We start from the raw sequence: 15169 nt of genomic DNA on the forward strand, positions 1-15169 counted from the left end.
AAATTGCCTTTTACTATAACTTCTTTATTTTTACACCCATTCACTTCTAATTGATACTGAACTTCTCTTATGACAATACAGTCAATCTCAACTATGCATGGCCCCATGATCAACCCTGGGGCGCCCTTGGGTCAAACATGCGGCGTGGGGATACGCGTCGGCCTCTGCCGCGCCATTTCTAGTTTAAAACATAATTCTAACAACGTAAAAGGCAAGAAAAATTGTATATGGCAAGAAATATTTTACAATTTTTTTTATGTCTTTTATAAAGGGACCCTGAAGGAATTTGATTAAGCATAAACAGCTATACATAAATATGTTGTACCGCAACGCCCATGGTCCGGACCGGGTGACGGACGTTTCGTGCCACTACCAGTTCGTGCCACTGATATTTGTGTAGGAGGGCATTGGACGTTTCGTCCCACTGATAATATATAGGCGGATAGGTGTGAATAATTTATCACATAGGCGTTAATCATAACAGAATACTTTCGCACCTTTGATTGTAACATCTGTTCAATGTTTAAACAAGACCATCAGTTTCCTCAAGAAGAGGAACTTGTCGCTCTTTGCCGCATATGCCATGGTGAGGGTCCGTCCTCTGGTATTACCGTATTCAGGGGACGTTCCTTTACTTAAACGTCGAGCAGGACATTCAGTTGATTGATCTCCCGATGAGTTACGTTGAAGTTCCTATCGTCTACTACATCTGAACGAGAGTCCATTGATAGTTCTGACAATATAGAAATGTTATTTGTAGCCTCTGGAATTTCTGGCACCTCTGGCGTAAAATCCATAGGGATCTCCGATCTCTCCGGTACTTCTGGCGTAACATCCATAGGGATCTCCACTCTCTCCGGTACTTCGGCGTAACATCCATAGGGATCTCCACTCTCTCCGGTACTTCTGGCGTAACATCCATAGGGATCTCCACTCTCTCCGGTACTTCGGCGTAACATCCATAGGGATCTCCACTCTCTCCGGTACTTCTGGCGTAACATCCATAGGGATCTCCACTCTCTCCGGTACTTCGGCGTAACATCCATAGGGATCTCCACTCTCTCCGGTACTTCGGCGTAACATCCATAGGGATCTCCACTCTCTCCGGTACTTCGGCGTAACATCCATAGGGATCTCCACTCTCTCCGGTACTTCGGCGTAACATCCATAGGGATCTCCACTCTCTCCGGTACTTCGGCGTAACATCCATAGGGATCTCCACTCTCTCCGGTACTTCTGGCGTAACATCCATAGGGATCTCCACTCTCTCCGGTACTTCTGGCGTAACATCCATAGGGATCTCCACTATCTCCGGTACCTCTCGCGTCACATCTATAGGGATATCCACTTTCTCCTGTACCTCTGGCAGAACTTCCACTAGTCAGCTACATTCGCAAGATTTTCACATAACGACGACATCCCCTTTATCATTTTTCGATACTGTCGGAGTGACACCAGTCTCACACGACAGATATTGCCATCGTTCACATACATAACATGAGATCGCTTTTTCTTCTTCACTAACATTCTGTGCACAGTTCACACAAGGATATTCACAAGTCATTATTGGTTTTGTGAATTCAACGACCTAATTGATAGTTTGTGAGTCGATAGTAAAGCATAAGCTTTTCGGATAAGTAAAAGACCAACTTCATTTTATTAGTTCTTTATTGAATAAATTGTATTGATGTTCATTCATGTTATATTATTATTTATGTATATAGTACATACACAGAAAGCATAAAAAATAGTCAGTGGCTAGTCGTACGGCCCCGTACGGCTCTGTACTTATAGCCTTTCCTATGGAGATTGTCTAGCCGTACAGCTTTTAAGGTATAGAATTGTCATTCAGTGCTGTTAATCAGTAATAAGTTTGTTTAAGCTCATAAATGTTTAAAAATTCTTCATCTGTTCAGCTTCCTTTCATGTAATACGGTTGCTTATTTGAATCCTTAATTAGTCGACGTTCCTAAGTAAGGTGTGAAAAACTGTTTTAATGAGTAGCATCATCGATATTATGAAAATCAATGTAAAACTCAGCGGTGAAACATGCGATTGATTAAGTCCGATAGAGAAATATTTGTTAGCTGTTATTTTTATTTTACATGTTTTTGTTTATTGATTCTATTAAATTATTATTGGTTTATGTATTAAATATTTCTGAAACTTCCTACATTAAATGCATGATGTGAACTTTAAAATGGAAAATGTGCTTACAAAATGAGTATCGCTTTGGGAAACCAGGGCTTAACGCAAGTGCGTAAACTGCTTTTAATTCGATATATTGTTATCATAAAATAAACTGCACAATGGCTTACATAAAACAAGAAACCGTCGGAGACGGGTGATGCTCCCCAAAGGTTTTTTTGTCACAACATTGCACTAAATATTCAGATAAAAGGGAACGTCTTGAGGGGCATATCTTTGGACAAAATAATACGATGGATGGTTTAGCAACTTAAAAATTTCAAAGGGCCAAAACTCTCTAAATAAATCATCTAACCAGAACCCACAAATAACATGCGCATCTCCTCAAGAAAGTTAAGCTTCCCATTAAGCTTCATTGAATTCCAGTCAGTAGTTGGGGAGAAATAGTCCAGACAAGAATTGCACTATATGTACAGTTTATAGAAAATTTTAAAGGGCCATAACTCTGTGAAAAAATCATCCAACCATAACCGCCTGATAACATGCGCATCTCCTGTTGGTAGTGAAGCTTCCCATAAAGTTTCATTGAATTCCCGTAATAAATTGCTGAGAAATAGCTCGGAAAAGAATTGCACTATATGTACAATGGAAAATTTCAAAGGGCCATAACTATGTGAAAAATCATCTGACGAGAACCGGCTGATAATATGCACATCTCGTCTTGGTAGTGAAGCTTCCCATAAAGTTTCATTGAATTCCAGTCATTAGTTGCTGAGAAATTGCCCGGACAAGAATTGCACTATATGTACAGTTAATCAGGGGTTCCACTGGCCCAAAAAAAGTTGTCGCCACTTTTTTGCGGCGTCAATACTGTCGGTTATTCCACCTTATTAATAAGAACAATCATTTTAAGAAACCTTACTACATTAATGTCATTGACTATATTATCACTTTAAAAAATATGTTATTTCATTAAAAAAACATAAGTACCTTCATAAGTCATACCTTCATAAGTCTTAATAAGCTTTATTTGTATATAAATAACATTTTTTTCAACTTGATAAACAACACAGATAACCAAAATAATACAATAATGTTAACATCAATGTATTAAACAGTATGCTGCATAAATGTTTCGAAATTAATTATTTCAACATAAAATCACACCAATGTTCATCATTTGAAAGGGAATCAGAAAATAAAGCATCTCACTTCAAAGTGTTTAACAGTTATATTTGGTCATTTGGACATGATATACATCAGCTTCTGTTGTTAACAAGTTTTCTGTTAGTGGTGGATGATTTCAAGGTTCAATTAAATGACTGTTGTTCATGCCTTTTTCCTGACAGAAAGGCCCAGATAATTGCCACCATCAATTCTAGTTGCCTGAAATAACATAAAACATATTTTTACAAACTATCAACATCAAACCAACACATAAATGTCCCTTCTTTTAAATGTCCGAATTTAACATATCCGAAATATAGTACATCGAGTGAATGTTTTATATATATTTCAGAAATTGTTGTTATCTTAATCAATTTGTATCCTTCCCAGAACATTACAATAATGAATCTATTAAACAGAAATGCTCACAAATACCTGTTGAAACAAGTTTTTATTTGTTGATGTGGAGAAATTAAATGCTTTTGCCAGCCCCATGGTTTTGATTTTAACAAAGAAATAGCGGCCCTAATAATCATTATAATTATTGATCGTCGTGAGAGTTTGTCCCCGTGTTACTTAACTTATTGCTCAATATCATAAAGGAGCCGTTAATCCGGTTAAAACTTGACAATAGCAGTAAAAACACCGTTTATAACACTTACACGCTTCGGTGATTTCTTATGCACTCTGCACTGTAGGTCGCTTACATCGTCGTAAATCAATATTTACAACTGACAGACGCTGGCCACTAATGCTCGGTCACGCGCTTTCGCCTCGCAGTACATTTTCGGATAGGATTTTACCGATTTTTTGAAATTCGCCACTTAAAAAAAATTGGAGCCACATTAAAAAATTTAGCGCCATTTGGCGCCAATGGCGATCGACAGCGGAACCCCTGGTTAATGGAAAATTTCAAAGGGCCAATACTCTGTGAAAAATCATCCGACCAGAACCGGCTGATAATATGCAAATCTCCTCTACGAAGTAAAGCTCCCCATAAAGTTTCATTGAATTCCGGTCATAAGTTGCTGAGAAATAGCCCCAACAAGAATTGCACTATATGTACAGTTAATGGAAAATTTCAAAGGGCCATAACTCTGTGACAAACCATCCGACCAGAACCGGCTGATAATATGCACATCTCCTCTTGGTAGTGAAGCTTCCCATAAAGTTTCATTGAATTCCAGTCATTAGTTACTGAGAAATAGCCTGGGCACAAAATGTGCACGGACAGGCGGAACCACGGACACACGCACGGACAGACGAAGCGGCGACTATATGCTCCCCCCCAAAATAAATATGGGGGAGCATATTATTAATCGTTTCTAACATTTTACAATAACTATTTAAGATTTTTTTAATTGAAATTCTCTTTTATCGCTTTATCCTTTTCACGTTAAGTTTCCTTTTATTTGTTTTGTTATAATCTTTTCTCATTGTAATGTCGCAATTTTCATTGATTTAGTTAAGATTATTTACTATATATTTATTGTATACATTTGAAATTTGCATGTACAATGCGTATTTATAAACTCCATAACTGTGATTTCTATTGATTTTAGTTATTTTTGTTTTGCGAAATAAATTTACATTTTCATATCTACATTGTTTACATCCTTTTATACTATGCAGGAATCGGATTTCCAACCATGACGAAACATAATCCAGACTGCAAATTCCGTGACGAGGACTACTCACAGGTTTTTTTTTTACTAAGAAAGTGACGCCGATAGTCGGCGTCTTTCCCTACCAGAATTTTTTCCCCTCAAAATACAATTTCGCGCCAAGAATATCATTTTCACCAAAACATACCTTTTTTTAGCATTTATTTAAGCTTTAAATCGAATATTGTTAATTTTGATTGCTTAATTATCCATCCCAATACTAGCTCATTTGCGGTGGTTGCGAAAACACGTTAAAATAGAAATAAGCGTCTACGGAGTTGGATTAGAATGTGTAGTCTGAGGTTCCTGTTATTTTTTGCAAAGTCATGCGGAACATTTCGTACATTATCACTGTTAATGTTGGCAGAAGAATCCTCAAAATAAACGTGCTTACATCTGGGTCATTAAGCACATGCTATATAACGTAATGGATAACAGGAAGTCCCTCTAAATGTCAATAGTGTTTGTTAACATTTTTTTTATGACTTTGACAGAAAACTTCTTAATTGTAATTGGGAAAAATTTCTTATAGATTTGATTGAATATGGGGCAGTTTTTTTTTGCTTTGGGAATGCCTCTATTTTCTGGAGGCACAGAGAGTGGTGAAAACACCCCTGAAATCAAAGTAGATGAGTTATAGACATTGATTAAAACAGTTTTTATATTTTCCCCAAATATGTCTATTTCGCACTCTATTTTCCCCTTTCACCCAGCGTCTTCCCCTTTTTCTAAAAAAATCACCCTGACACGAGCTAGTCTAAAGGCTAGAAATTTCCGAATCTGCACGTAAATCAATAATTAATCAATATATTTATGTGTTATAACAGCCGTACGACTAGACAATCTCCATAGGAAAGGCTCTATGTATAGAGCCTATTGTCTAGCCATACAGGGCAGTACCTGTACTACTAGCCACTGCCTAAAAAATAAGAATACTTAATGTTTTATATTCATTAATCATAATGAACTATGTACAAATGTTTGTATACTGTCAATCAATCATTTTAATTTATTATAACATAGACATGCACATGATGCATAAAAAATAAAAACACTTAATGTTTTATATTTATTGAACATAATGAACTATGTACACATATTTCAGGGTCTTCCCCAGGCCATTTAAGCGCCTCTTGCCGGGGCGCATGAATTTCGAAATCAGAGTCCCCGGGGCGCTTTAAATTTTCCGATCAGTGTATTCTTCAGTAAAAGAAAGTGGAGATTGTCCAAAAAAATCAAGGTTTCCCTATCAGTGTATCAATATTCCCTGTTTTAAAACTCAGCACTCGTTACCTACTTTCACAAGTAATCGCCATAAACACCACATGGGGTAATGGATAATCCACTGATAAGAGAATAGCATGACGCGCGTACCGATTATTCTAGCCACATTACACGGTCATTTAAATGCTGACAGGGATGTATCTGGTAACTTTCCAGTCGTCAAACTGTGAAGTTCATCGTCCAATCGGTTACGGGAATGCTTATGAGTGCGGGGTTAACTTGACGTCTGGCATTAAGTAAGAGTTTATCGCAGCTTGATTAGTAAGAAGTTGTACCATTTGAGTAATATAAACCGGTAATTTGTACAGTACAGAACATTAAAGACGGTTTAGGGCATCATCATCACACCTTTTTACTGTAAACAAGTGTTACCTATGACTCATAATTAATACGAGAAATTAATTGCAAGTGGTAAACAATTAATTGTTATAGCGAGTAAGTTGTGCAAATGACTCCCGGTTACAATTATGTGATAACAATTTATTTAATTCCAGTACATGTATATTTCAACATGTCCATTTATAGAACTGATTAACCTCGTTTTTCTGACATTTATTCGACATGTAATGCGCTTGAACAAATTTTCGTTGACTTAATTACGCACACTTGTAAATGTTTCGTCCGATAATCGATAGTTAGAAGACTGATGATGGCAACCGGCCATGATCCTCGTGGACAACGTGAATTTCATGCATAATTCCGTCAAAACATTTATTCGACTCGTAAAGTGTTTAAACAAATTATCGTTGAATTTATAACGCAAAGGTTAATATTTGTTGAAATCTCAAATGGGAATAATTAAATTTGTAATCCGAAACCCATTCCCGTAAGTCGATGTTAACGCGTTTTTAATCCGAAACACACTTCCGAATGTAAATGTAACCGCAACGTTAAACATTTTTGCTTCAAATTAGCAGTGCAAATTTATTTTGTGTCGAATCTTTTTCTCAATAAATAAGAGCGCGAAAATTATGCAGCATGTACAACGTCGCGTCTATTGCATACAAATGGCGTGTATCGAGCGTTTTAACAAGCACACAACAGGACAGGGGATTGACGCATATTCAGAGGCAATATTTCATCAAATCTATAAATAGTCACTTAAAAAATGGCAAGGTTTGTGTTAAAGAAATAGCTGAAAGCCTTTATCGTAAATATTTACCAGAAAGAGATTGATAAAAACGGAATAAACGGGATTATCGGGTAATAAATAAAAACTTGAACAATAGTAAGCATACAGTAAAAGAGTCGGGTTGAAACGGATGTATTGGGGAATCGTTCGAGTCGGGATTTTACTATCTGTGCGGAAAAGTTTTAAAACAATTAAACAATATAAAAAAAATATTTTTTTAAATGACTGGGGGATTTTTTTGAAGAGTCATAGCGCACCAAATGACATCTTTTGACGCTGTATTTCTTTGAGTTATAATGCACCACAGAACGTGAATTGACACGTTAAATTTAAAAAAAATCAACGTCGGGAGGGGACACCCCTCCAGATCCCATCCCCGATCGGCACCGGGGCGCCTGAAAAAAATCCTGGGGAAGGCACTGTATTTGTATACTAACAATAAGTCATTTTATTTTTGTTATTTATAATTATAATTGTTAACACTGTTGTATTTTTCTACATCAATATATATCCCAATATCCAATCTCTTGCACGACAGTTACATTACATTCACCTCTGTGTTGGGCTCAGAACAACATAGTAGCCATTCCATCAGCAACAATTAGCAACCTCTTAATCCCCAAATCTTCTTATATGAGCACTAGGCACTCACACAACCACAGATACAGACATATAGGTGTATTATATGACCCTTACAAGTTCTCCTTTTACCCTAGAACCATCCGTCAGTGGGACATGTTGCCTATCACCGCCTGTACAGCAAGCACAGTTGACATCTTTAAAACAGTTGTCACTTTGCCTGTTGTGCTGCAGGTAATTTCTCAGCAAGCCTAAACAGCAACCAGTGTACATAGTTTTATCTCTGGCACAATTTTGCTTGGAACACAAGCCTGTATATACAAAACCTTATCTGGCACTATTTTGGCTTCTGATCCAAGCATGTATCATACACAAAATTTTCACCCAGCTCCAGTACATAATCAACATTTAGGTTTATCCTAGTATGGTGGAGTACTGTTATCACGAAGAAGAAGAACGGACTATTGTTATGAAAGTGTCTCATTTATGTCATGATTTTTCGAAGCGTTCATCATTGAGGTTACAGAATACTAAACAATCTCTTGCACGACGGTTACCGGTACATTGCATTACCTGCATTAAAGAAAACCATCTCATACCATGATATCTTATATCAGTCTTAATTCATTATTATAAAATTGATATGTTTTTTTTTATGTTAAGAAACCAACATACATACACACGTCGAAGCAATTCCTAACGTCACTAAAAAAAAATATGTTCAATTGTTTACATTTGTGAAGTGCATGGAATTAGTTCCAAAGAGTTGCATTAAAACTCGCAAGTTTTTGCACGATTTATCGTACATTTACAAGTCATATTTCTTAATTTAATGCATGCGATCTTAAATATACAATCAAATATACATTGAATGCGTTTGTTGGGTTTTACCTATTTTATAGACAAAATTGCAAGCTGAGCATTTCGGAGAGTTGTATGTGAGAGCAAGGAACGACAACTCTGCGTGGAGATTGCCCAATATCATTCACACCTATACGCCTATATATTATCAGTGAGACGAAACGGCTACCCCTTTTCAACACAAATATGAGTGGCACGAACTGGTAGTGGTACGAAACGTCCTTAAACCGTCTGGACCTTGTAGCTCAGAAAAAATTTTGGAATTCCACGATTACGAAACTTAACATTATCATTTCTTATACTATTTCGTACATGCTTGTCGTCAATTCCACTTGAAAACTCGCAGGGATTTTCCTGTATATTGTATCTACTAACACTATCTAGATAATTTCCTAGAACAGTTGAAAGAACTTCCTGGAACAACGTTACCTCCCTTTGCGTAGACGAATCGGTTGTCGGCGCTATCGGCCCCAAGCTTTTTCGGCCCCGTTTTTTTAGGATATTCGGCCCCAATTTCAGGCTCATTCGGCCCAAGTACCACGCTTTTTCGGCCCTATTTTTATTTGAATAAATCGTTGAAAATATGTTGGTCGAAACTCTTTTAAACTATGAAATATTGTTTATTACAGTAATATATTATCTTAATTGAGGATTAATTCATTTGAAAAAAAATTCTATTGTCTTATGGTATATCGTCGTCGAAATGAGGCGTTAATTATTTAAGAAGAGATACAAGAGTCTTAGACGGCTTTGAAAATAAAACAAACTATAAAAAATTCTATTACATATATTTGGATAATTTTAAAGTTATAACAATAAGGAATACGTCTTAACAACAAAATACATTAATTAACTATAATTTCATAATACATAATTTACTGCACACAAGTTTTTCTTTTTATTAATAATTCAATTACATCATCATAATAATCATCATCATAATAATCATCATCATCATAATTATCATCATCATAATAATCATCATAATAAACGTCAGAATTTAAATCATCATCATTATAATTATCAGCATAATTACACCATAATCTGCAGCATCATAATAATCTTCAGCATCAAAATAACCATCATAATAAAAATATTCATCATCATCATAATAACAGCATAATCAGCATCAGCATAACATCAAATTCATTTATCATAATAAGCATCATTATTACATCATATTCATCATCATCATAATAATATTCATCATAATTATCATCAACGTAACATCATACTCATCAGCATTATCATCATAATCATCAAAAGGCGACGATTCAGAAGGCATACGTCTTCCCGATCTTGCCGAGGAATTCTCGGTGGTCAATTCCCTCTGGTCGTATTCATCCCAGAGCTGGCCAAGCTGCTGGTAAAGATTAACATAGGTGTTGCGTCGAACCCGCCCGGTTCCCTCTCGCACCAGCTGGCCCTGCATCTGCAGGTACTCGGCCTCGCGCCGCAGGAGAGGTACCAACACATAGAAGGAGCACTTGTGGTCGGCTGCCTTCAAACTCAACCGACGGTGCCACCCTTCAAAACAAAACACTAATAAGACAATGCAATGTAATTTGTAATTCGCTTTAGTAACACAATGAAAATAAAATAACTTACAAAAGTTACTTACTAAAAATATTTAGTGAACATACAATAATATACACGTAACAGACAGACTGAATGCATCACAAACCTTCTGTGTCGTTGTTCGTCCTGACAGTCTGCCGGTACACGGACCACTCTTCCGGTGCTTAGACTGTACTCTCCAGCCAGGTTGACTTAATGTAGTCGAACACCGCTTCCATCTCAATCGACGTCGCTCGTTCAGCCAACACGGATTAATAAAAGCATGTGTTACTGCAATTATTTGAAAATGAAAAGATTATTTATTGTCCTTGAAGTATATATAACATTATAATGGGTCGATAATGGAATGCTCTCAACCAACATCATCAGCATGGATTCCGCCGTCATGGAGTGTTTCGGCCCTTTATTCCATGAACACTCTGGTGGCCGTGGGCCCACAGTGATGATCAATCACTGTGTGTCGGTTGGAACAGCCAAGTACGCCAGCCTCGTCGCTTACAGAGATCTAAGAGCTTTGCATACTTTGCTTTCTTCCTTTCGTAAGCCTCTTCACACCTTGTCTCCCATGGTACTGTCAGCTCGATGAAGATGAGCTTCTTCCCTGACTCTGACTACAGTACGACATCTGGTCGTATGGTCGCCTGGACCACGTCCGGGAATACAAGTGTCTTCCCCAAATCCACTTCCATGTTCCAGCCAGTTGTGCCATCTAAGATTGACGACCTGTGTGTCCTTTGCGTTTAACTGGTCTCACCAGTTTTCACGAAGGATATGAGCTCATGAGAAGGGTGGTTCCCTCGTTCATTCTTGCGCTCTCTTTCCAGCCAGTCAGCCAGCTCTCTGAGTACTGAGTCGTGCCTCCATCGGTATCTCCCCTGTGTCAGAGCTGTAGAGCAAGATTACAGCACATGTTCTAGTGTGCCGATTATGTCGCACAGACTGTATTTGGGATCCGTTGTGAGTCCCCATCGGCATTGGTTGGTTGGAGATGGTAGAAGGTCATAGACAGACCTGAGGATGAACGAAAATCTCAGTGGCTCGTATTTCCAGATTTCTCCACAGGTCATCTTCCTGTCTGTGCTGTTCCACTTGGTTCATGTTCCCTGCGCTCCCATCTCAACTGCCCTAGCCTGTCTTGCGCTCTCCTCCTCTCTTCTGACCTCTGACTGTATCATTGCTCGTCTCTCCTTCTGGTCTGATCTGCTCCACAATACGGTCTTGGTTGCGCCGATCCCCTGACGTCCAACGGCAGTCAGTCTGACAATGTCTTTGTGCTTGTGGTTGCTCTCTGCCTGGCTCACAGACTCTGTCGCTGACCACTTTTTGCTAGTACGGATTTAAATCCCTGCTCCCCGAATATACTCATCCGGAAAATCCCTCAGAGTCAGTACAAGTCTTGTCTTTGCGATATTGAACTCTTCTTCCAGTGAAGATGGTGGAAGTTGCAGCTTGTTGGTCTTCCCGTTGAGTCCAATCTTTGTGTAACTTGGCGGTACTCCGAGCCACTTTCTGAGGTGCCTGCTGGTAGTCCTCTCGAAGGCTTCGACTGTCGTAATAGCAACCTCGTACAGCATCAGTGGCCAGATTAGTCTTGGGAGCAATGCATGCTGGTACAACCAGGCTTTGAACTTCCCTGGTAGTCCACAGCGATCAATCTTCTTGAGGCCATCTTCTACCTGTTGCTTGAGCTTATTGGCATTGTCTCGATCTCGTAGACATGCGTCAAACCATTTCCCAAGGCACTTTATTGGGCTTTTCACTATGGACGGGATCTTCTCATTCTGTACGTGGAGCTTGAATATTTCTGTTGTCTGTCCCTTCTTAATGACGAGGGCTCTGGATTTGACTACCTTGAACTTCATTCTTCTCCATGAAGCGACGTCTGTCAGGGCCGTCAGCATCCACCTAGCTTTGACATGCGTTGTAGTCGACATTGTGAGGTAGTCCATATAACCTCTGCTAGATGGGAGATAGCTTCCCGATTCCGTCTTTGGATTTCTCGTCTCACGGAAACAGTGCATCCTGTCACGATTCCCTTTTCCAGCTTCTGCCATCTAGTTAGCTGGTCACCTACAGCAAACCGTAGCCGGATGCCATCCATGTAGCTGTTGATGATCTTCTGTACGTGGCCATCTACATGGTAGTGCTGGAGGGCTGTGTAGATCAGCTGGTGTGGAATGGATCCATACGCGTTGGCTAAGTCAAGCCAGACAATGGTAAGGTCCTTCCTGCCTTCCTTCGCCTCACGGATGAGCTGTGTGATTGCGCTGGTATGCTCCACACAGCCGGAAAAACCAGGAACCCCCCCCTTGCTGAACTGAACTGAGTGTCAGTGTACTTGTTTCCAGTCAAGAAAGATGTCATACGCCTTGCAAGAATAGCGAAGAATATTTTTCCCTCGACGTTGAGCAACGAGATCGATTGGAACTGGTTGACTGTTTTGGAGTTCTTCTCCTTTGGAGTAAATACTCCCTCTGCTTCCTTCCATGCGTCTGGAATCTCCCCTTTCTCCATACAACTCTAAGAAGCCTCCACAACCGCTTTAAAAGTAATGGGCACATCTTGTAAACTTTATACGGGATGGCGTTGGGTCCGGGCGCTGAAGCGCTTCTTGCTTTCCTGATGGTATCCTTTACTTCCTCTAGCGTTTGTTCCGAGACATCTAATGGCTTCTCTGGTTCCTCAGCTGAGTCTATTCGTTCACAGTCCCTTAGCGGTTCCTCTCTACTGGGGTCAGAGTGTGTAGAATGGGGATATCTTTCAACCTCTTCAAGTGGTGCTTCTAACTTCCCTGACTGTTCTTTGTCGAGTAAGGATCTTGCAAACTTGTAACGCTTGGCTGTAAATGCTGCTTTTTTTTGCCCTTTCCTGGCTTTCCTTCTTGTGATTTCGGCTTTCCGTAGTGACATCAGCTCTGACCGTAGTGTTTGCCGGAGTTGCGTTAGTCCAGTCCTTTCCGTTGGTGAACTGGTTCGGTATCTTGAGGTCAGCTGTCTGAGTTCGTGTCTCAGATTCTGTATACGGGTCTGCCGTCAGTTAGGTTTTGAAGGTTCTTTTCGTGCAACTCCCTCTTCAAGTCCAAACCTCTCCTTCCCTACCGTGTAGATAAGGGTGGTGAGGGTGGTGAGTTTCTGATCCACTTGTCCTTGCAAGGATATTTCGAGGATGATGTCGAGATTCTCGTCGAGTTGTTTCCATGATTTCTTGTCGGACGCATTGGGCCACATGATCCTTTCTTTCCTGGTTCTAGCATCTTGCATTGGTCTATCCGGAACAGTCGCCTGGTCTGCATCTTGGGTCCCTTGTGTCTGAAGTTGCTCAAGGAGGGGATCGTCTTCCACTTCTGGTTCCCGGAATACATCATGTGCTATCTCATTGACGGAGAGTTCCCCAGTACTGTGGGTTGAATTCAGACTGGGGTACTCCTGCGTCTCACTAGCCGCACCAGCTAAGCGCTGTCGTTGTGACCTCACACTTTGGCAACCGGACTTCCCTTGGTGGATGCGTAGACCGCGTTGGTTTTTACACACCTTTCCACAATTGCAGGTGACTGTTCAATTATTATATATACTAGAACATGTATTCATGTTGGAAACATTACTTGTATCTGCTGAATGCACGCGGAATATGAACTCCAGGCAGAAAAGGAACGGCCATCAACTTTCTCATCAGTGCATGGACGGCCTCCCGTCTCTCATACGTAGTCTTCAGGCCCACTTCATTGATGCGCCGAGGCATAGCTTGGGTCCAGTGAAATACGCAGCCTTTCATCTGGGCTGGGGGGGGGTAGAATCCGCGTAGCGCCTGCCATAGGGCTGAAATAGTACATGTAAAACTTGCATAACGAGTTGACATGTATCTTGTGCACAAGTACACATTGAAAAACACTTATAACGCAAATTGAAAAAATACAAAAACTATACAACCGCTAGATGACGATTGAAAAAGGTAAAACCAACCTATCTCAAAGTCCATGCTGAATCCTTGGACTAGTGGTTCTTTCCACCACAAACCCAAAATGTGCCGAAATACCGCGAGGTAGTCTACCTTCCTTCTTCGTGACATCAGAACGAAAAGTAAAGGCACCTGCTTCAGACAATCCTCGTGTCGTAGGAATGCGTGCACGGATAGCAGCTGATAAAACGGCTTTCGGACGACGTGGAACGTGCCGTCGACGAGCCAGCGGTTGGACTGCTTGAGTTTGCTCAGTTGATCGTCGCTGGCGATTATAAGGGGTCCTTCCCCGTATCACCGCGAAGAAAACCATGGCCAATGAAGTCTGTGTCCATCTGTTGTTATAATAATGAGAATATGCATGTGATAACCATTTATTTTTTTATATTAGAGATTAGAAATAAGTACAATGTTTGTATATTATACGTATAATGAGAACTTGCAATTCATATCATAAATTCACCTCAAAGTCAAGGGATGTTGGGTCTGTTGGCCGATGCTTTTCTCGGGCATGGTTGAGGATCCTTGTAAACGTCTGCGGCTTGGACAGGTTGAAATCAATGGCGTTGAAAACCTTAATATGGTCATCAACCAATCTACGAGAGGCCGCGAAAACATCAGCCACTGCATCTGTCTTCAACTGAACAAGATTACAACATACATATGTTCTCTATTTTCTCAAAACATTGTATATATTATATATACAACTAAACAAGATATGATTAAAGAACTTTTTATATCAATATATAAATAATTTATATTACGTTTCATTTTCTGTATCAAAACATCGAGATAGCAAAAT

The 15169-nt window shown here is 39.6% G+C and overlaps 1 protein-coding gene across 1 annotated transcript in view; it reads right to left on the minus strand.

The window, feature by feature from the left end:
* Positions 1–9260, minus strand: part of LOC127876449 (semaphorin-2A-like) — a 148679-nt gene extending 139419 nt beyond the window's left edge. The window contains exon 1 of the mRNA XM_052421745.1: positions 9148–9260. The gene's annotated coding sequence lies outside the window, so the exon portion shown is untranslated. The remainder of the gene's footprint in view (positions 1–9147) is intronic.
* Positions 9261–15169: the final 5909 nt, after the last annotated feature.

This window comes from Dreissena polymorpha, chromosome 4, assembly GCF_020536995.1.
Source record: "Dreissena polymorpha isolate Duluth1 chromosome 4, UMN_Dpol_1.0, whole genome shotgun sequence".
Lineage (NCBI taxonomy): Eukaryota > Metazoa > Mollusca > Bivalvia > Myida > Dreissenidae > Dreissena > Dreissena polymorpha.